Below are 18,562 nucleotides of genomic sequence, written 5' to 3'. Positions count from 1 at the left end.
AAAATGCATTTGGCATCTGAAATGTGCAACTTTGACCCTGAAAAGAATTCACATAATGGGTTATAGCACAACTTGTGCTGATTTCAATTCAATCTGCATTTGGAAGCCGGATCAGAGAAGGAGTGCACTGTTCCCGGAGATACCGCAATAACCGCTCAATGCGTGGAGTGGACAGAGCAAGCTCTTTTTCCATCTCCCTGTTCTAAAAATCCATTTAATATGAGGTCCCCAAATAGGAGACGTATCAGATATTAAACTGATAAGAACAGGTGCTACACTTGATCTTGAGTGGCAGCAGCGGCGACGACGACGACGACGATTTCAGCCGAAAGGCCGAGCAGCAATAACCAGATATGGTTTAGCACTTTCACCACACCAAGGCCTAACGCTGCTCCTTGATCCTAGCCAAAAGGCCGAGAGGCAATAACCAGAAAGCGTTTTGCCCTTGTGCCGCACCAAGGCCTAACACTGGTACCCTTTGGGGAGATGGAGCAAAAGATTGCCCTGAGGAGGACATTTTAGAATACCGGACGCCTTCACAATGACAGTTCTGCTGTTTGTTCAAGCTGTGAGCCACTTGTTTTTAATCTGCATAACCCCACCTATTGTAACCCTCCCCCTTTGTTCCAATGTGCACTACTCAGTGCCAGGAGGAGGTGTGCGAGAGGGAAAATCAAAAAACAAACAAGCGAGCAGCTGTCTTCCCTGAGGCGGGGTATAGACCCTGCTGCCTACATATCACCATGCTGCCCACCGCTGGTCCAGCAGCAGACTGAAGAGGACTGCCACCGCACTGCCTTTTATAGGCCAAGGGCCCATTGTGACACATGAGTGTTCCAGCCCATTGTGACACGTGAGGGTTCCAGACCATGGCCAAGGGCCCATTGTGACATGTGAGGGTTCCGCGCGCAGATTCTATCTAATGCAGGCAGCGCACCTGGTTGCTAGAAAGCATTAGAATACTCACACAGGTGTAGATAGGCAGCATATTCATGATCAGCACAGACACAATTTTAACTTTTTTTAAATACCTATGCACCAACATTTAAAAGTCAGTGTTCCACAAGAGGGAGACAACGTTTCCCAAAAGAAATCATGCTGTCACAAATGTGGTATGTATGGCAGAACTACTCATGGGCTACTTAAATGAAAGCACTAAGTACTGATAGCAAGGGGCCTAACTTTGTAGCTGGTCTATTTGCAACACTGTAACAAAGGCCAAATACATGTCCACATCTTCACACGCCGGTTGCAACCAGTAAAGAGAGATTGATTGATTGATAGATTTCAGATTGAACGCAATACAATGCTTGACATGCCTAGAGGCAAACAATGCGCACAGAAAATGTTGCAATTGGTCAAGTTAAATCAAGCAAAATGCATTTGGCATCTGAAATGTGCAACTTTGACCCTGAAAAGAATTCACATAATGGGTTATAGCACAACTTGTGCTGATTTCAATTCAATCTGCATTTGGAAGCCGGATCAGAGAAGGAGTGCACTGTTCCCGGAGATACCGCAATAACCGCTCAATGCGTGGAGTGGACAGAGCAAGCTCTTTTTCCATCTCCCTGTTCTAAAAATCCATTTAATATAAGGTCCCCAAATAGGAGACGTATCAGATATTAAACTGATAAGAACAGGTGCTACACTTGATCTTGAGTGGCGGCGACGACAACGACGACGACGATTTCAGCCGAAAGACCGAGCAGCAATAACCAGATATGGTTTAGCACTTTCACCACACCAAGGCCTAACGCTGCTCCTTGATCCTAGCCAAAAGGCCAAGAGGCAATAACCAGAAAGCGTTTTGCCCTTGTGCCGCACCAAGGCCTAACACTGGTACCCTTTGGGGAGATGGAGCAAAAGATTGCCCTGAGGAGGACATTTTAGAATACCGGACGCCTTCACAATGACAGTTCTGCTGTTTGTTCAAGCTGTGAGCCACTTGTTTTTAATCTGCATAACCCCACCTATTGTAACCCTCCCCCTTTGTTCCAATGTGCACTACTCAGTGCCAGGAGGTGGTGTGCGAGAGGGAAAATCAAAAAACAAACAAGCGAGCAGCTGTCTTCCCTGAGGCGGGGTATAGACCCTGCTGCCTACATATCACCATGCTGCCCACCGCTGGTCCAGCAGCAGACTGAAGAGGACTGCCACCGCACTGCCTTTTATAGGCCAAGGGCCCATTGTGACACATGAGTGTTCCAGCCCATTGTGACACGTGAGGGTTCCAGACCATGGTCAAGGGCCCATTGTGACATGTGAGGGTTCCGCGCGCAGATTCTATCTAATGCAGGCAGCGCACCTGGTTGCTAGAAAGCATTAGAATACTCACACAGGTGTAGATAGGCAGCATATTCATGATCAGCACAGACACAATTTTAACTTTTTTTAAATACCTATGCACCAACATTTAAAAGTCAGTGTTCCACACAAGAGGGAGACAACGTTTTCCAAAAGAAATCATGCTGTCACAAATGTGGTATGTATGGCAGAACTACTCATGGGCTACTTAAATGAAAGCACTAAGTACTGATAGCAAGGGGCCTAACTTTGTAGCTGGTCTATTTGCAACACTGTAACAAAGGCCAAATACATGTCCACATCTTCACACGCCGGTTGCAACCAGTAAAGAGAGATTGATTGATTGATAGATTTCAGATTGAACGCAATACAATGCTTGACATGCCTAGAGGCAAACAATGCGCACAGAAAATGTTGCAATTGGTCAAGTTAAATCAAGCAAAATGCATTTGGCATCTGAAATGTGCAACTTTGACCCTGAAAAGAATTCACATAATGGGTTATAGCACAACTTGTGCTGATTTCAATTCAATCTGCATTTGGAAGCCGGATCAGAGAAGGAGTGCACTGTTCCCGGAGATACCACAATAACCGCTCAATGCATGGAGTGGACAGAGCAAGCTCTTTTTCCATCTCCCTATTCTAAAAATCCATTTAATATAAGGTCCCCAAATAGGAGACGTATCAGATATTAAACTGATAAGAACAGGTGCTACACTTGATCTTGAGTGGCGGCGACGACGACGATTTCAGCCGAAAGGCCGAGCAGCAATAACCAGATATGGTTTAGCACTTTCACCACACCAAGGCCTAACGCTGCTCCTTGATCCTAGCCAAAAGGCCGAGAGGCAATAACCAGAAAGCGTTTTGCCCTTGTGCCGCACCAAGGCCTAACACTGGTACCCTTTGGGGAGATGGAGCAAAAGATTGCCCTGAGGAGGACATTTTAGAATACCGGACGCCTTCACAATGACAGTTCTGCTGTTTGTTCAAGCTGTGAGCCACTTGTTTTTAATCTGCATAACCCCACCTATTGTAACCCTCCCCCTTTGTTCCAATGTGCACTACTCAGTGCCAGGAGGAGGTGTGCGAGAGGGAAAATCAAAAAACAAACAAGCGAGCAGCTGTCTTCCCTGAGGCGGGGTATAGACCCTGCTGCCTACATATCACCATGCTGCCCACCGCTGGTCCAGCAGCAGACTGAAGAGGACTGCCACCGCACTGCCTTTTATAGGCCAAGGGCCCATTGTGACACATGAGTGTTCCAGCCCATTGTGACACGTGAGGGTTCCAGACCATGGCCAAGGGCCTATTGTGACACGTGAGGGTTCCGCGCGCAGATTCTATCTAATGCAGGCAGCGCACCTGGTTGCTAGAAAGCATTAGAATACTCACACAGGTGTAGATAGGCAGCATATTCATGATCAGCACAGACACAATTTTAACTTTTTTTAAATACCTATGCACCAACATTTAAAAGTCAGTGTTCCACAAGAGGGAGACAACGTTTTCCAAAAGAAATCATGCTGTCACAAATGTGGTATGTATGGCAGAACTACTCATGGGTTACTTAAATGAAAGCACTAAGTACTGATAGCAAGGGGCCTAACTTTGTAGCTGGTCTATTTGCAACACTGTAACAAAGGCCAAATACATGTCCACATCTTCACACGCCAGTTGCAACCAGTAAAGAGAGATTGATTGATTGATAGATTTCAGATTGAACGCAATACAATGCTTGACATGCCTAGAGGCAAACAATGCGCACAGAAAATGTTGCAATTGGTCAAGTTAAATCAAGCAAAATGCATTTGGCATCTGAAATGTGCAACTTTGACCCTGAAAAGAATTCACATAATGGGTTATAGCACAACTTGTGCTGATTTCAATTCAATCTGCATTTGGAAGCCGGATCAGAGAAGGAGTGCACTGTTCCCGGAGATACCGCAATAACCGCTCAATGCGTAGAGTGGACAGAGCAAGCTCTTTTTCCATCTCCCTGTTCTAAAAATCCATTTAATATGAGGTCCCCAAATAGGAGACGTATCAGATATTAAACTGATAAGAACAGGTGCTACACTTGATCTTGAGTGGCGGCGACGACGATTTCAGCCGGAAGGCCGAGCAGCAATAACCAGATATGGTTTAGCACTTTCACCACACCAAGGCCTAACGCTGCTCCTTGATCCTAGCCAAAAGGCCAAGAGGCAATAACCAGAAAGCGTTTTGCCCTTGTGCCGCACCAAGGCCTAACACTGGTACCCTTTGGGGAGATGGAGCAAAAGATTGCCCTGAGGAGGACATTTTAGAATACCGGACGCCTTCACAATGACAGTTCTGCTGTTTGTTCAAGCTGTGAGCCACTTGTTTTTAATCTGCATAACCCCACCTATTGTAACCCTCCCCCTTTGTTCCAATGTGCACTACTCAGTGCCAGGAGGAGGTGTGCGAGAGGGAAAATCAAAAAACAAACAAGCGAGCAGCTGTCTTCCCTGAGGCGGGGTATAGACCCTGCTGCCTACATATCACCATGCTGCCCACCGCTGGTCCAGCAGCAGACTGAAGAGGACTGCCACCGCACTGCCTTTTATAGGCCAAGGGCCCATTGTGACACATGAGTGTTCCAGCCCATTGTGACACGTGAGGGTTCCAGACCATGGCCAAGGGCCCATTGTGACATGTGAGGGTTCCGCGCGCAGATTCTTTCTAATGCCGGCAGCGCACCTGGTTGCTAGAAAGCATTAGAATACTCACACAGGTGTAGATAGGCAGCATATTCATGATCAGCACAGACACAATTTTAACTTTTTTTAAATACCTATGCACCAACATTTAAAAGTCAGTGTTCCACACAAGAGGGAGACAACGTTTTCCAAAAGAAATCATGCTGTCACAAATGTGGTACGTATGGCAGAACTACTCATGGGCTACTTAAATGAAAGCACTAAGTACTGATAGCAAGGGGCCTAACTTTGTAGCTGGTCTATTTGCAACACTGTAACAAAGGCCAAATACATGTCCACATCTTCACACGCCGGTTGCAACCAGTAAAGAGAGATTGATTGATTGATAGATTTCAGATTGAACGCAATACAATGCTTGACATGCCTAGAGGCAAACAATGCGCACAGAAAATGTTGCAATTGGTCAAGTTAAATCAAGCAAAATGCATTTGGCATCTGAAATGTGCAACTTTGACCCTGAAAAGAATTCACATAATGGGTTATAGCACAACTTGTGCTGATTTCAATTCAATCTGCATTTGGAAACCGGATCAGAGAAGGAGTGCACTGTTCCCGGAGATACCGCAATAACCGCTCAATGCGTGGAGTGGACAGAGCAAGCTCTTTTTCCATCTCCCTGTTCTAAAAATCCATTTAATATGAGGTCCCCAAATAGGAGACGTATCAGATATTAAACTGATAAGAACAGGTGCTACACTTGATCTTGAGTGGCGGCGGCGGCGGCAAGTGGCCACTTGTTTTTAATCTGCATAACCCCACCTATTGTAACCCTCCCCCTTTGTTCCAATGTGCACTACTGAGTGCCAGGAGGAGGTGTGCGAGAGGGAAAATAAAAAAAAACAAGCGAGCAGCTGCCTTCCCTGATGCGGGGTATAGACCCTGCTGCCTAACTATCACCATGCTGCCCGCCGCTGCTCCTGCAGCAGACTGAAGAGGACTGCCACCGCACTGCCTTTTATAGGCCAAGGGCCCATTGTGACACGTGAGGGTTACAGCCCATTGTGACACGTGAGGGTTCCAGACCATGGCCAAGGGCCCATTGTGACACGTGAGGGTTCCAGACCATGGCCAAGGGCCCATTGTGACATGTGAGGGTTCCGCGCGCAGATTCTATCTAATGCAGGCAGCGCACCTGGTTGCTAGAAAGCATTAGAATACTCACACAGGTGTAGATAGGCAGCATATTCATGATCAGCACAGACACAATTTTAACTTTTTTTAAATACCTATGCACCAACATTTAAAAGTCAGTGTTCCACACAAGAGGGAGACAACGTTTTCCAAAAGAAATCATGCTGTCACAAATGTGGTATGTATGGCAGAACTACTCATGGGCTACTTAAATGAAAGCACTAAGTACTGATAGCAAGGGGCCTAACTTTGTAGCTGGTCTATTTGCAACACTGTAACAAAGGCCAAATACATGTCCACATCTTCACACGCCGGTTGCAACCAGTAAAGAGAGATTGATTGATTGATAGATTTCAGATTGAACGCAATACAATGCTTGACATGCCTAGAGGCAAACAATGCGCACAGAAAATGTTGCAATTGGTCAAGTTAAATCAAGCAAAATGCATTTGGCATCTGAAATGTGCAACTTTGACCCTGAAAAGAATTCACATAATGGGTTATAGCACAACTTGTGCTGATTTCAATTCAATCTGCATTTGGAAGCCGGATCAGAGAAGGAGTGCACTGTTCCCGGAGATACCGCAATAACCGCTCAATGCGTGGAGTGGACAGAGCAAGCTCTTTTTCCATCTCCCTGTTCTAAAAATCCATTTAATATAAGGTCCCCAAATAGGAGACGTATCAGATATTAAACTGATAAGAACAGGTGCTACACTTGATCTTGAGTGGCGGTGACGACGATTTCAGCCGGAAGGCCGAGCAGCAATAACCAGATATGGTTTAGCACTTTCACCACACCAAGGCCTAACGCTGCTCCTTGATCCTAGCCAAAAGGCCGAGAGGCAATAACCAGAAAGCGTTTTGCCCTTGTGCCGCACCAAGGCCTAACACTGGTACCCTTTGGGGAGATGGAGCAAAAGATTGCCCTGAGGAGGACATTTTAGAATACCGGACGCCTTCACAATGACAGTTCTGCTGTTTGTTCAAGCTGTGAGCCACTTGTTTTTAATCTGCATAACCCCACCTATTGTAACCCTCCCCCTTTGTTCCAATGTGCACTACTCAGTGCCAGGAGGAGGTGTGCGAGAGGGAAAATCAAAAAACAAACAAGCGAGCAGCTGTCTTCCCTGAGGCGGGGTATAGACCCTGCTGCCTACATATCACCATGCTGCCCACCGCTGGTCCAGCAGCAGACTGAAGAGGACTGCCACCGCACTGCCTTTTATAGGCCAAGGGCCCATTGTGACACATGAGTGTTCCAGCCCATTGTGACACGTGAGGGTTCCAGACCATGGCCAAGGGCCCATTGTGACATGTGAGGGTTCCGCGCGCAGATTCTTTCTAATGCCGGCAGCGCACCTGGTTGCTAGAAAGCATTAGAATACTCACACAGGTGTAGATAGGCAGCATATTCATGATCAGCACAGACACAATTTTAACTTTTTTTAAATACCTATGCACCAACATTTAAAAGTCAGTGTTCCACACAAGAGGGAGACAACGTTTTCCAAAAGAAATCATGCTGTCACAAATGTGGTACGTATGGCAGAACTACTCATGGGCTACTTAAATGAAAGCACTAAGTACTGATAGCAAGGGGCCTAACTTTGTAGCTGGTCTATTTGCAACACTGTAACAAAGGCCAAATACATGTCCACATCTTCACACGCCGGTTGCAACCAGTAAAGAGAGATTGATTGATTGATAGATTTCAGATTGAACGCAATACAATGCTTGACATGCCTAGAGGCAAACAATGCGCACAGAAAATGTTGCAATTGGTCAAGTTAAATCAAGCAAAATGCATTTGGCATCTGAAATGTGCAACTTTGACCCTGAAAAGAATTCACATAATGGGTTATAGCACAACTTGTGCTGATTTCAATTCAATCTGCATTTGGAAGCCGGATCAGAGAAGGAGTGCACTGTTCCCGGAGATACCGCAATAACCGCTCAATGCGTGGAGTGGACAGAGCAAGCTCTTTTTCCATCTCCCTGTTCTAAAAATCCATTTAATATGAGGTCCCCAAATAGGAGACGTATCAGATATTAAACTGATAAGAACAGGTGCTACACTTGATCTTGAGTGGCAGCAGCGGCGACGACGACGACGACGATTTCAGCCGAAAGGCCGAGCAGCAATAACCAGATATGGTTTAGCACTTTCACCACACCAAGGCCTAATGCTGCTCCTTGATCCTAGCCAAAAGGCCGAGAGGCAATAACCAGAAAGCGTTTTGCCCTTGTGCCGCACCAAGGCCTAACACTGGTACCCTTTGGGGAGATGGAGCAAAAGATTGCCCTGAGGAGGACATTTTAGAATACCGGACGCCTTCACAATGACAGTTCTGCTGTTTGTTCAAGCTGTGAGCCACTTGTTTTTAATCTGCATAACCCCACCTATTGTAACCCTCCCCCTTTGTTCCAATGTGCACTACTCAGTGCCAGGAGGAGGTGTGCGAGAGGGAAAATCAAAAAACAAACAAGCGAGCAGCTGTCTTCCCTGAGGCGGGGTATAGACCCTGCTGCCTACATATCACCATGCTGCCCACCGCTGGTCCAGCAGCAGACTGAAGAGGACTGCCACCGCACTGCCTTTTATAGGCCAAGGGCCCATTGTGACACATGAGTGTTCCAGCCCATTGTGACACGTGAGGGTTCCAGACCATGGCCAAGGGCCCATTGTGACATGTGAGGGTTCCGCGCGCAGATTCTATCTAATGCAGGCAGCGCACCTGGTTGCTAGAAAGCATTAGAATACTCACACAGGTGTAGATAGGCAGCATATTCATGATCAGCACAGACACAATTTTAACTTTTTTTAAATACCTATGCACCAACATTTAAAAGTCAGTGTTCCACACAAGAGGGAGACAACGTTTTCCAAAAGAAATCATGCTGTCACAAATGTGGTATGTATGGCAGAACTACTCATGGGCTACTTAAATGAAAGCACTAAGTACTGATAGCAAGGGGCCTAACTTTGTAGCTGGTCTATTTGCAACACTGTAACAAAGGCCAAATACATGTCCACATCTTCACACGCCGGTTGCAACCAGTAAAGAGAGATTGATTGATTGATAGATTTCAGATTGAACGCAATACAATGCTTGACATGCCTAGAGGCAAACAATGCGCACAGAAAATGTTGCAATTGGTCAAGTTAAATCAAGCAAAATGCATTTGGCATCTGAAATGTGCAACTTTGACCCTGAAAAGAATTCACATAATGGGTTATAGCACAACTTGTGCTGATTTCAATTCAATCTGCATTTGGAAGCCGGATCAGAGAAGGAGTGCACTGTTCCCGGAGATACCGCAATAACCGCTCAATGCGTGGAGTGGACAGAGCAAGCTCTTTTTCCATCTCCCTGTTCTAAAAATCCATTTAATATGAGGTCCCCAAATAGGAGACGTATCAGATATTAAACTGATAAGAACAGGTGCTACACTTGATCTTGAGTGGCAGCAGCGGCGACGACGACGACGACGATTTCAGCCGAAAGGCCGAGCAGCAATAACCAGATATGGTTTAGCACTTTCACCACACCAAGGCCTAATGCTGCTCCTTGATCCTAGCCAAAAGGCCGAGAGGCAATAACCAGAAAGCGTTTTGCCCTTGTGCCGCACCAAGGCCTAACACTGGTACCCTTTGGGGAGATGGAGCAAAAGATTGCCCTGAGGAGGACATTTTAGAATACCGGACGCCTTCACAATGACAGTTCTGCTGTTTGTTCAAGCTGTGAGCCACTTGTTTTTAATCTGCATAACCCCACCTATTGTAACCCTCCCCCTTTGTTCCAATGTGCACTACTCAGTGCCAGGAGGAGGTGTGCGAGAGGGAAAATCAAAAAACAAACAAGCGAGCAGCTGTCTTCCCTGAGGCGGGGTATAGACCCTGCTGCCTACATATCACCATGCTGCCCACCGCTGGTCCAGCAGCAGACTGAAGAGGACTGCCACCGCACTGCCTTTTATAGGCCAAGGGCCCATTGTGACACATGAGTGTTCCAGCCCATTGTGACACGTGAGGGTTCCAGACCATGGCCAAGGGCCCATTGTGACATGTGAGGGTTCCGCGCGCAGATTCTATCTAATGCAGGCAGCGCACCTGGTTGCTAGAAAGCATTAGAATACTCACACAGGTGTAGATAGGCAGCATATTCATGATCAGCACAGACACAATTTTAACTTTTTTTAAATACCTATGCACCAACATTTAAAAGTCAGTGTTCCACACAAGAGGGAGACAACGTTTTCCAAAAGAAATCATGCTGTCACAAATGTGGTATGTATGGCAGAACTACTCATGGGCTACTTAAATGAAAGCACTAAGTACTGATAGCAAGGGGCCTAACTTTGTAGCTGGTCTATTTGCAACACTGTAACAAAGGCCAAATACATGTCCACATCTTCACACGCCGGTTGCAACCAGTAAAGAGAGATTGATTGATTGATAGATTTCAGATTGAACGCAATACAATGCTTGACATGCCTAGAGGCAAACAATGCGCACAGAAAATGTTGCAATTGGTCAAGTTAAATCAAGCAAAATGCATTTGGCATCTGAAATGTGCAACTTTGACCCTGAAAAGAATTCACATAATGGGTTATAGCACAACTTGTGCTGATTTCAATTCAATCTGCATTTGGAAGCCGGATCAGAGAAGGAGTGCACTGTTCCCGGAGATACCGCAATAACCGCTCAATGCGTGGAGTGGACAGAGCAAGCTCTTTTTCCATCTCCCTGTTCTAAAAATCCATTTAATATAAGGTCCCCAAATAGGAGACGTATCAGATATTAAACTGATAAGAACAGGTGCTACACTTGATCTTGAGTGGCGGTGACGACGATTTCAGCCGGAAGGCCGAGCAGCAATAACCAGATATGGTTTAGCACTTTCACCACACCAAGGCCTAACGCTGCTCCTTGATCCTAGCCAAAAGGCCGAGAGGCAATAACCAGAAAGCGTTTTGCCCTTGTGCCGCACCAAGGCCTAACACTGGTACCCTTTGGGGAGATGGAGCAAAAGATTGCCCTGAGGAGGACATTTTAGAATACCGGACGCCTTCACAATGACAGTTCTGCTGTTTGTTCAAGCTGTGAGCCACTTGTTTTTAATCTGCATAACCCCACCTATTGTAACCCTCCCCCTTTGTTCCAATGTGCACTACTCAGTGCCAGGAGGAGGTGTGCGAGAGGGAAAATCAAAAAACAAACAAGCGAGCAGCTGTCTTCCCTGAGGCGGGGTATAGACCCTGCTGCCTACATATCACCATGCTGCCCACCGCTGGTCCAGCAGCAGACTGAAGAGGACTGCCACCGCACTGCCTTTTATAGGCCAAGGGCCCATTGTGACACATGAGTGTTCCAGCCCATTGTGACACGTGAGGGTTCCAGACCATGGCCAAGGGCCCATTGTGACATGTGAGGGTTCCGCGCGCAGATTCTTTCTAATGCCGGCAGCGCACCTGGTTGCTAGAAAGCATTAGAATACTCACACAGGTGTAGATAGGCAGCATATTCATGATCAGCACAGACACAATTTTAACTTTTTTTAAATACCTATGCACCAACATTTAAAAGTCAGTGTTCCACACAAGAGGGAGACAACGTTTTCCAAAAGAAATCATGCTGTCACAAATGTGGTATGTATGGCAGAACTACTCATGGGCTACTTAAATGAAAGCACTAAGTACTGATAGCAAGGGGCCTAACTTTGTAGCTGGTCTATTTGCAACACTGTAACAAAGGCCAAATACATGTCCACATCTTCACACGCCGGTTGCAACCAGTAAAGAGAGATTGATTGATTGATAGATTTCAGATTGAACGCAATACAATGCTTGACATGCCTAGAGGCAAACAATGCGCACAGAAAATGTTGCAATTGGTCAAGTTAAATCAAGCAAAATGCATTTGGCATCTGAAATGTGCAACTTTGACCCTGAAAAGAATTCACATAATGGGTTATAGCACAACTTGTGCTGATTTCAATTCAATCTGCATTTGGAAGCCGGATCAGAGAAGGAGTGCACTGTTCCCGGAGATACCGCAATAACCGCTCAATGCATGGAGTGGACAGAGCAAGCTCTTTTTCCATCTCCCTGTTCTAAAAATCCATTTAATATAAGGTCCCCAAATAGGAGACGTATCAGATATTAAACTGATAAGAACAGGTGCTACACTTGATCTTGAGTGGCGGCGACGACGACGACGATTTTAGCCGAAAGGCCGAGCAGCAATAACCAGATATGGTTTAGCACTTTCACCACACCAAGGCCTAACGCTGCTCCTTGATCCTAGCCAAAAGGCCGAGAGGCAATAACCAGAAAGCGTTTTGCCCTTGTGCCGCACCAAGGCCTAACACTGGTACCCTTTGGGGAGATGGAGCAAAAGATTGCCCTGAGGAGGACATTTTAGAATACCGGACGCCTTCACAATGACAGTTCTGCTGTTTGTTCAAGCTGTGAGCCACTTGTTTTTAATCTGCATAACCCCACCTATTGTAACCCTCCCCCTTTGTTCCAATGTGCACTACTCAGTGCCAGGAGGAGGTGTGCGAGAGGGAAAATCAAAAAACAAACAAGCGAGCAGCTGTCTTCCCTGAGGCGGGGTATAGACCCTGCTGCCTACATATCACCATGCTGCCCACCGCTGGTCCAGCAGCAGACTGAAGAGGACTGCCACCGCACTGCCTTTTATAGGCCAAGGGCCCATTGTGACACATGAGTGTTCCAGCCCATTGTGACACGTGAGGGTTCCAGACCATGGCCAAGGGCCTATTGTGACATGTGAGGGTTCCGCGCGCAGATTCTATCTAATGCAGGCAGCGCACCTGGTTGCTAGAAAGCATTAGAATACTCACACAGGTGTAGATAGGCAGCATATTCATGATCAGCACAGACACAATTTTAACTTTTTTTAAATACCTATGCACCAACATTTAAAAGTCAGTGTTCCACAAGAGGAAGACAACGTTTTCCAAAAGAAATCATGCTGTCACAAATGTGGTATGTATGGCAGAACTACTCATGGGTTACTTAAATGAAAGCACTAAGTACTGATAGCAAGGGGCCTAACTTTGTAGCTGGTCTATTTGCAACACTGTAACAAAGGCCAAATACATGTCCACATCTTCACACGCCGGTTGCAACCAGTAAAGAGAGATTGATTGATTGATAGATTTCAGATTGAACGCAATACAATGCTTGACATGCCTAGAGGCAAACAATGCGCACAGAAAATGTTGCAATTGGTCAAGTTAAATCAAGCAAAATGCATTTGGCATCTGAAATGTGCAACTTTGACCCTGAAAAGAATTCACATAATGGGTTATAGCACAACTTGTGCTGATTTCAATTCAATCTGCATTTGGAAGCCGGATCAGAGAAGGAGTGCACTGTTCCCGGAGATACCGCAATAACCGCTCAATGCGTGGAGTGGACAGAGCAAGCTCTTTTTCCATCTCCCTGTTCTAAAAATCCATTTAATATAAGGTCCCCAAATAGGAGACGTATCAGATATTAAACTGATAAGAACAGGTGCTACACTTGATCTTGAGTGGCGGCGACGACGATTTCAGCCGGAAGGCCGAGCAGCAATAACCAGATATGGTTTAGCACTTTCACCACACCAAGGCCTAACGCTGCTCCTTGATCCTAGCCAAAAGGCCAAGAGGCAATAACCAGAAAGCGTTTTGCCCTTGTGCCGCACCAAGGCCTAACACTGGTACCCTTTGGGGAGATGGAGCAAAAGATTGCCCTGAGGAGGACATTTTAGAATACCGGACGCCTTCACAATGACAGTTCTGCTGTTTGTTCAAGCTGTGAGCCACTTGTTTTTAATCTGCATAACCCCACCTATTGTAACCCTCCCCCTTTGTTCCAATGTGCACTACTCAGTGCCAGGAGGAGGTGTGCGAGAGGGAAAATCAAAAAACAAACAAGCGAGCAGCTGTCTTCCCTGAGGCGGGGTATAGACCCTGCTGCCTACATATCACCATGCTGCCCACCGCTGGTCCAGCAGCAGACTGAAGAGGACTGCCACCGCACTGCCTTTTATAGGCCAAGGGCCCATTGTGACACATGAGTGTTCCAGCCCATTGTGACACGTGAGGGTTCCAGACCATGGCCAAGGGCCCATTGTGACATGTGAGGGTTCCGCGCGCAGATTCTTTCTAATGCCGGCAGCGCACCTGGTTGCTAGAAAGCATTAGAATACTCACACAGGTGTAGATAGGCAGCATATTCATGATCAGCACAGACACAATTTTAACTTTTTTTAAATACCTATGCACCAACATTTAAAAGTCAGTGTTCCACACAAGAGGGAGACAACGTTTTCCAAAAGAAATCATGCTGTCACAAATGTGGTATGTATGGCAGAACTACTCATGGGCTACTTAAATGAAAGCACTAAGTACTGATAGCAAGGGGCCTAACTTTGTAGCTGGTCTATTTGCAACACTGTAACAAAGGCCAAATACATGTCCACATCTTCACACGCCGGTTGCAACCAGTAAAGAGAGATTGATTGATTGATAGATTTCAGATTGAACGCAATACAATGCTTGACATGCCTAGAGGCAAACAATGCGCACAGAAAATGTTGCAATTGGTCAAGTTAAATCAAGCAAAATGCATTTGGCATCTGAAATGTGCAACTTTGACCCTGAAAAGAATTCACATAATGGGTTATAGCACAACTTGTGCTGATTTCAATTCAATCTGCATTTGGAAGCCGGATCAGAGAAGGAGTGCACTGTTCCCGGAGATACCGCAATAACCGCTCAATGCGTGGAGTGGACAGAGCAAGCTCTTTTTCCATCTCCCTGTTCTAAAAATCCATTTAATATAAGGTCCCCAAATAGGAGACGTATCAGATATTAAACTGATAAGAACAGGTGCTACACTTGATCTTGAGTGGCGGCGACGACAACGACGACGATTTCAGCCGAAAGACCGAGCAGCAATAACCAGATATGGTTTAGCACTTTCACCACACCAAGGCCTAACGCTGCTCCTTGATCCTAGCCAAAAGGCCAAGAGGCAATAACCAGAAAGCGTTTTGCCCTTGTGCCGCACCAAGGCCTAACACTGGTACCCTTTGGGGAGATGGAGCAAAAGATTGCCCTGAGGAGGACATTTTAGAATACCGGACGCCTTCACAATGACAGTTCTGCTGTTTGTTCAAGCTGTGAGCCACTTGTTTTTAATCTGCATAACCCCACCTATTGTAACCCTCCCCCTTTGTTCCAATGTGCACTACTCAGTGCCAGGAGGTGGTGTGCGAGAGGGAAAATCAAAAAACAAACAAGCGAGCAGCTGTCTTCCCTGAGGCGGGGTATAGACCCTGCTGCCTACATATCACCATGCTGCCCACCGCTGGTCCAGCAGCAGACTGAAGAGGACTGCCACCGCACTGCCTTTTATAGGCCAAGGGCCCATTGTGACACATGAGTGTTCCAGCCCATTGTGACACGTGAGGGTTCCAGACCATGGCCAAGGGCCCATTGTGACATGTGAGGGTTCCGCGCGCAGATTCTATCTAATGCAGGCAGCGCACCTGGTTGCTAGAAAGCATTAGAATACTCACACAGGTGTAGATAGGCAGCATATTCATGATCAGCACAGACACAATTTTAACTTTTTTTAAATACCTATGCACCAACATTTAAAAGTCAGTGTTCCACAAGAGGGAGACAACGTTTCCCAAAAGAAATCATGCTGTCACAAATGTGGTATGTATGGCAGAACTACTCATGGGCTACTTAAATGAAAGCACTAAGTACTGATAGCAAGGGGCCTAACTTTGTAGCTGGTCTATTTGCAACACTGTAACAAAGGCCAAATACATGTCCACATCTTCACACGCCGGTTGCAACCAGTAAAGAGAGATTGATTGATTGATAGATTTCAGATTGAACGCAATACAATGCTTGACATGCCTAGAGGCAAACAATGCGCACAGAAAATGTTGCAATTGGTCAAGTTAAATCAAGCAAAATGCATTTGGCATCTGAAATGTGCAACTTTGACCCTGAAAAGAATTCACATAATGGGTTATAGCACAACTTGTGCTGATTTCAATTCAATCTGCATTTGGAAGCCGGATCAGAGAAGGAGTGCACTGTTCCCGGAGATACCGCAATAACCGCTCAATGCGTGGAGTGGACAGAGCAAGCTCTTTTTCCATCTCCCTGTTCTAAAAATCCATTTAATATGAGGTCCCCAAATAGGAGACGTATCAGATATTAAACTGATAAGAACAGGTGCTACACTTGATCTTGAGTGGCAGCAGCGGCGACGACGACGACGACGATTTCAGCCGAAAGGCCGAGCAGCAATAACCAGATATGGTTTAGCACTTTCACCACACCAAGGCCTAATGCTGCTCCTTGATCCTAGCCAAAAGGCCGAGAGGCAATAACCAGAAAGCGTTTTGCCCTTGTGCCGCACCAAGGCCTAACACTGGTACCCTTTGGGGAGATGGAGCAAAAGATTGCCCTGAGGAGGACATTTTAGAATACCGGACGCCTTCACAATGACAGTTCTGCTGTTTGTTCAAGCTGTGAGCCACTTGTTTTTAATCTGCATAACCCCACCTATTGTAACCCTCCCCCTTTGTTCCAATGTGCACTACTCAGTGCCAGGAGGAGGTGTGCGAGAGGGAAAATCAAAAAACAAACAAGCGAGCAGCTGTCTTCCCTGAGGCGGGGTATAGACCCTGCTGCCTACATATCACCATGCTGCCCACCGCTGGTCCAGCAGCAGACTGAAGAGGACTGCCACCGCACTGCCTTTTATAGGCCAAGGGCCCATTGTGACACATGAGTGTTCCAGCCCATTGTGACACGTGAGGGTTCCAGACCATGGCCAAGGGCCCATTGTGACATGTGAGGGTTCCGCGCGCAGATTCTATCTAATGCAGGCAGCGCACCTGGTTGCTAGAAAGCATTAGAATACTCACACAGGTGTAGATAGGCAGCATATTCATGATCAGCACAGACACAATTTTAACTTTTTTTAAATACCTATGCACCAACATTTAAAAGTCAGTGTTCCACACAAGAGGGAGACAACGTTTTCCAAAAGAAATCATGCTGTCACAAATGTGGTATGTATGGCAGAACTACTCATGGGCTACTTAAATGAAAGCACTAAGTACTGATAGCAAGGGGCCTAACTTTGTAGCTGGTCTATTTGCAACACTGTAACAAAGGCCAAATACATGTCCACATCTTCACACGCCGGTTGCAACCAGTAAAGAGAGATTGATTGATTGATAGATTTCAGATTGAACGCAATACAATGCTTGACATGCCTAGAGGCAAACAATGCGCACAGAAAATGTTGCAATTGGTCAAGTTAAATCAAGCAAAATGCATTTGGCATCTGAAATGTGCAACTTTGACCCTGAAAAGAATTCACATAATGGGTTATAGCACAACTTGTGCTGATTTCAATTCAATCTGCATTTGGAAGCCGGATCAGAGAAGGAGTGCACTGTTCCCGGAGATACCGCAATAACCGCTCAATGCGTGGAGTGGACAGAGCAAGCTCTTTTTCCATCTCCCTGTTCTAAAAATCCATTTAATATAAGGTCCCCAAATAGGAGACGTATCAGATATTAAACTGATAAGAACAGGTGCTACACTTGATCTTGAGTGGCGGTGACGACGATTTCAGCCGGAAGGCCGAGCAGCAATAACCAGATATGGTTTAGCACTTTCACCACACCAAGGCCTAACGCTGCTCCTTGATCCTAGCCAAAAGGCCGAGAGGCAATAACCAGAAAGCGTTTTGCCCTTGTGCCGCACCAAGGCCTAACACTGGTACCCTTTGGGGAGATGGAGCAAAAGATTGCCCTGAGGAGGACATTTTAGAATACCGGACGCCTTCACAATGACAGTTCTGCTGTTTGTTCAAGCTGTGAGCCACTTGTTTTTAATCTGCATAACCCCACCTATTGTAACCCTCCCCCTTTGTTCCAATGTGCACTACTCAGTGCCAGGAGGAGGTGTGCGAGAGGGAAAATCAAAAAACAAACAAGCGAGCAGCTGTCTTCCCTGAGGCGGGGTATAGACCCTGCTGCCTACATATCACCATGCTGCCCACCGCTGGTCCAGCAGCAGACTGAAGAGGACTGCCACCGCACTGCCTTTTATAGGCCAAGGGCCCATTGTGACACATGAGTGTTCCAGCCCATTGTGACACGTGAGGGTTCCAGACCATGGCCAAGGGCCCATTGTGACATGTGAGGGTTCCGCGCGCAGATTCTTTCTAATGCCGGCAGCGCACCTGGTTGCTAGAAAGCATTAGAATACTCACACAGGTGTAGATAGGCAGCATATTCATGATCAGCACAGACACAA

The 18,562-nt window shown here is 46.3% G+C and overlaps 9 non-coding genes and 5 pseudogenes across 9 annotated transcripts; all 14 read right to left on the bottom strand.

The window, feature by feature from the left end:
* Positions 1 to 117: 117 nt before the first annotated feature.
* LOC143783612 (U2 spliceosomal RNA) lies at positions 118 to 320 on the bottom strand (annotated as a pseudogene).
* A 1,171-nt stretch (positions 321 to 1,491) lies between these two features.
* LOC143783592 (U2 spliceosomal RNA) lies at positions 1,492 to 1,682 on the bottom strand. The gene has a single exon (XR_013217296.1). It is a non-coding gene; the product is annotated as a U2 spliceosomal RNA (small nuclear RNA).
* Positions 1,683 to 2,864: 1,182 nt separating this feature from the next.
* On the bottom strand, positions 2,865 to 3,055 carry LOC143783615 (U2 spliceosomal RNA). The gene has a single exon (XR_013217312.1). It is a non-coding gene; the product is annotated as a U2 spliceosomal RNA (small nuclear RNA).
* A 1,171-nt stretch (positions 3,056 to 4,226) lies between these two features.
* On the bottom strand, positions 4,227 to 4,414 carry LOC143783618 (U2 spliceosomal RNA). Its single transcript, XR_013217314.1, has one exon. It is a non-coding gene; the product is annotated as a U2 spliceosomal RNA (small nuclear RNA).
* A 1,173-nt stretch (positions 4,415 to 5,587) lies between these two features.
* LOC143783623 (U2 spliceosomal RNA) lies at positions 5,588 to 5,765 on the bottom strand (annotated as a pseudogene).
* Positions 5,766 to 6,739: 974 nt separating this feature from the next.
* Positions 6,740 to 6,927, bottom strand: LOC143783540 (U2 spliceosomal RNA). Its single transcript, XR_013217245.1, has one exon. It is a non-coding gene; the product is annotated as a U2 spliceosomal RNA (small nuclear RNA).
* A 1,173-nt stretch (positions 6,928 to 8,100) lies between these two features.
* On the bottom strand, positions 8,101 to 8,303 carry LOC143783611 (U2 spliceosomal RNA; annotated as a pseudogene).
* Positions 8,304 to 9,476: 1,173 nt separating this feature from the next.
* On the bottom strand, positions 9,477 to 9,679 carry LOC143783610 (U2 spliceosomal RNA; annotated as a pseudogene).
* Positions 9,680 to 10,852: 1,173 nt separating this feature from the next.
* Positions 10,853 to 11,040, bottom strand: LOC143783538 (U2 spliceosomal RNA). The gene has a single exon (XR_013217243.1). It is a non-coding gene; the product is annotated as a U2 spliceosomal RNA (small nuclear RNA).
* Positions 11,041 to 12,213: 1,173 nt separating this feature from the next.
* Positions 12,214 to 12,407, bottom strand: LOC143783601 (U2 spliceosomal RNA). Its single transcript, XR_013217305.1, has one exon. It is a non-coding gene; the product is annotated as a U2 spliceosomal RNA (small nuclear RNA).
* Positions 12,408 to 13,578: 1,171 nt separating this feature from the next.
* Positions 13,579 to 13,766, bottom strand: LOC143783545 (U2 spliceosomal RNA). Its single transcript, XR_013217249.1, has one exon. It is a non-coding gene; the product is annotated as a U2 spliceosomal RNA (small nuclear RNA).
* A 1,173-nt stretch (positions 13,767 to 14,939) lies between these two features.
* LOC143783575 (U2 spliceosomal RNA) lies at positions 14,940 to 15,136 on the bottom strand. The gene has a single exon (XR_013217279.1). It is a non-coding gene; the product is annotated as a U2 spliceosomal RNA (small nuclear RNA).
* A 1,171-nt stretch (positions 15,137 to 16,307) lies between these two features.
* On the bottom strand, positions 16,308 to 16,510 carry LOC143783608 (U2 spliceosomal RNA; annotated as a pseudogene).
* A 1,173-nt stretch (positions 16,511 to 17,683) lies between these two features.
* Positions 17,684 to 17,871, bottom strand: LOC143783537 (U2 spliceosomal RNA). The gene has a single exon (XR_013217242.1). It is a non-coding gene; the product is annotated as a U2 spliceosomal RNA (small nuclear RNA).
* Positions 17,872 to 18,562: the final 691 nt, after the last annotated feature.

The sequence above is a fragment of the Ranitomeya variabilis genome, chromosome 6 (assembly GCF_051348905.1).
Source record: "Ranitomeya variabilis isolate aRanVar5 chromosome 6, aRanVar5.hap1, whole genome shotgun sequence".
NCBI classification, from domain to species: Eukaryota; Metazoa; Chordata; class Amphibia; order Anura; family Dendrobatidae; genus Ranitomeya; species Ranitomeya variabilis.
This window is presented reverse-complemented; position numbering and strand designations above follow the sequence as displayed.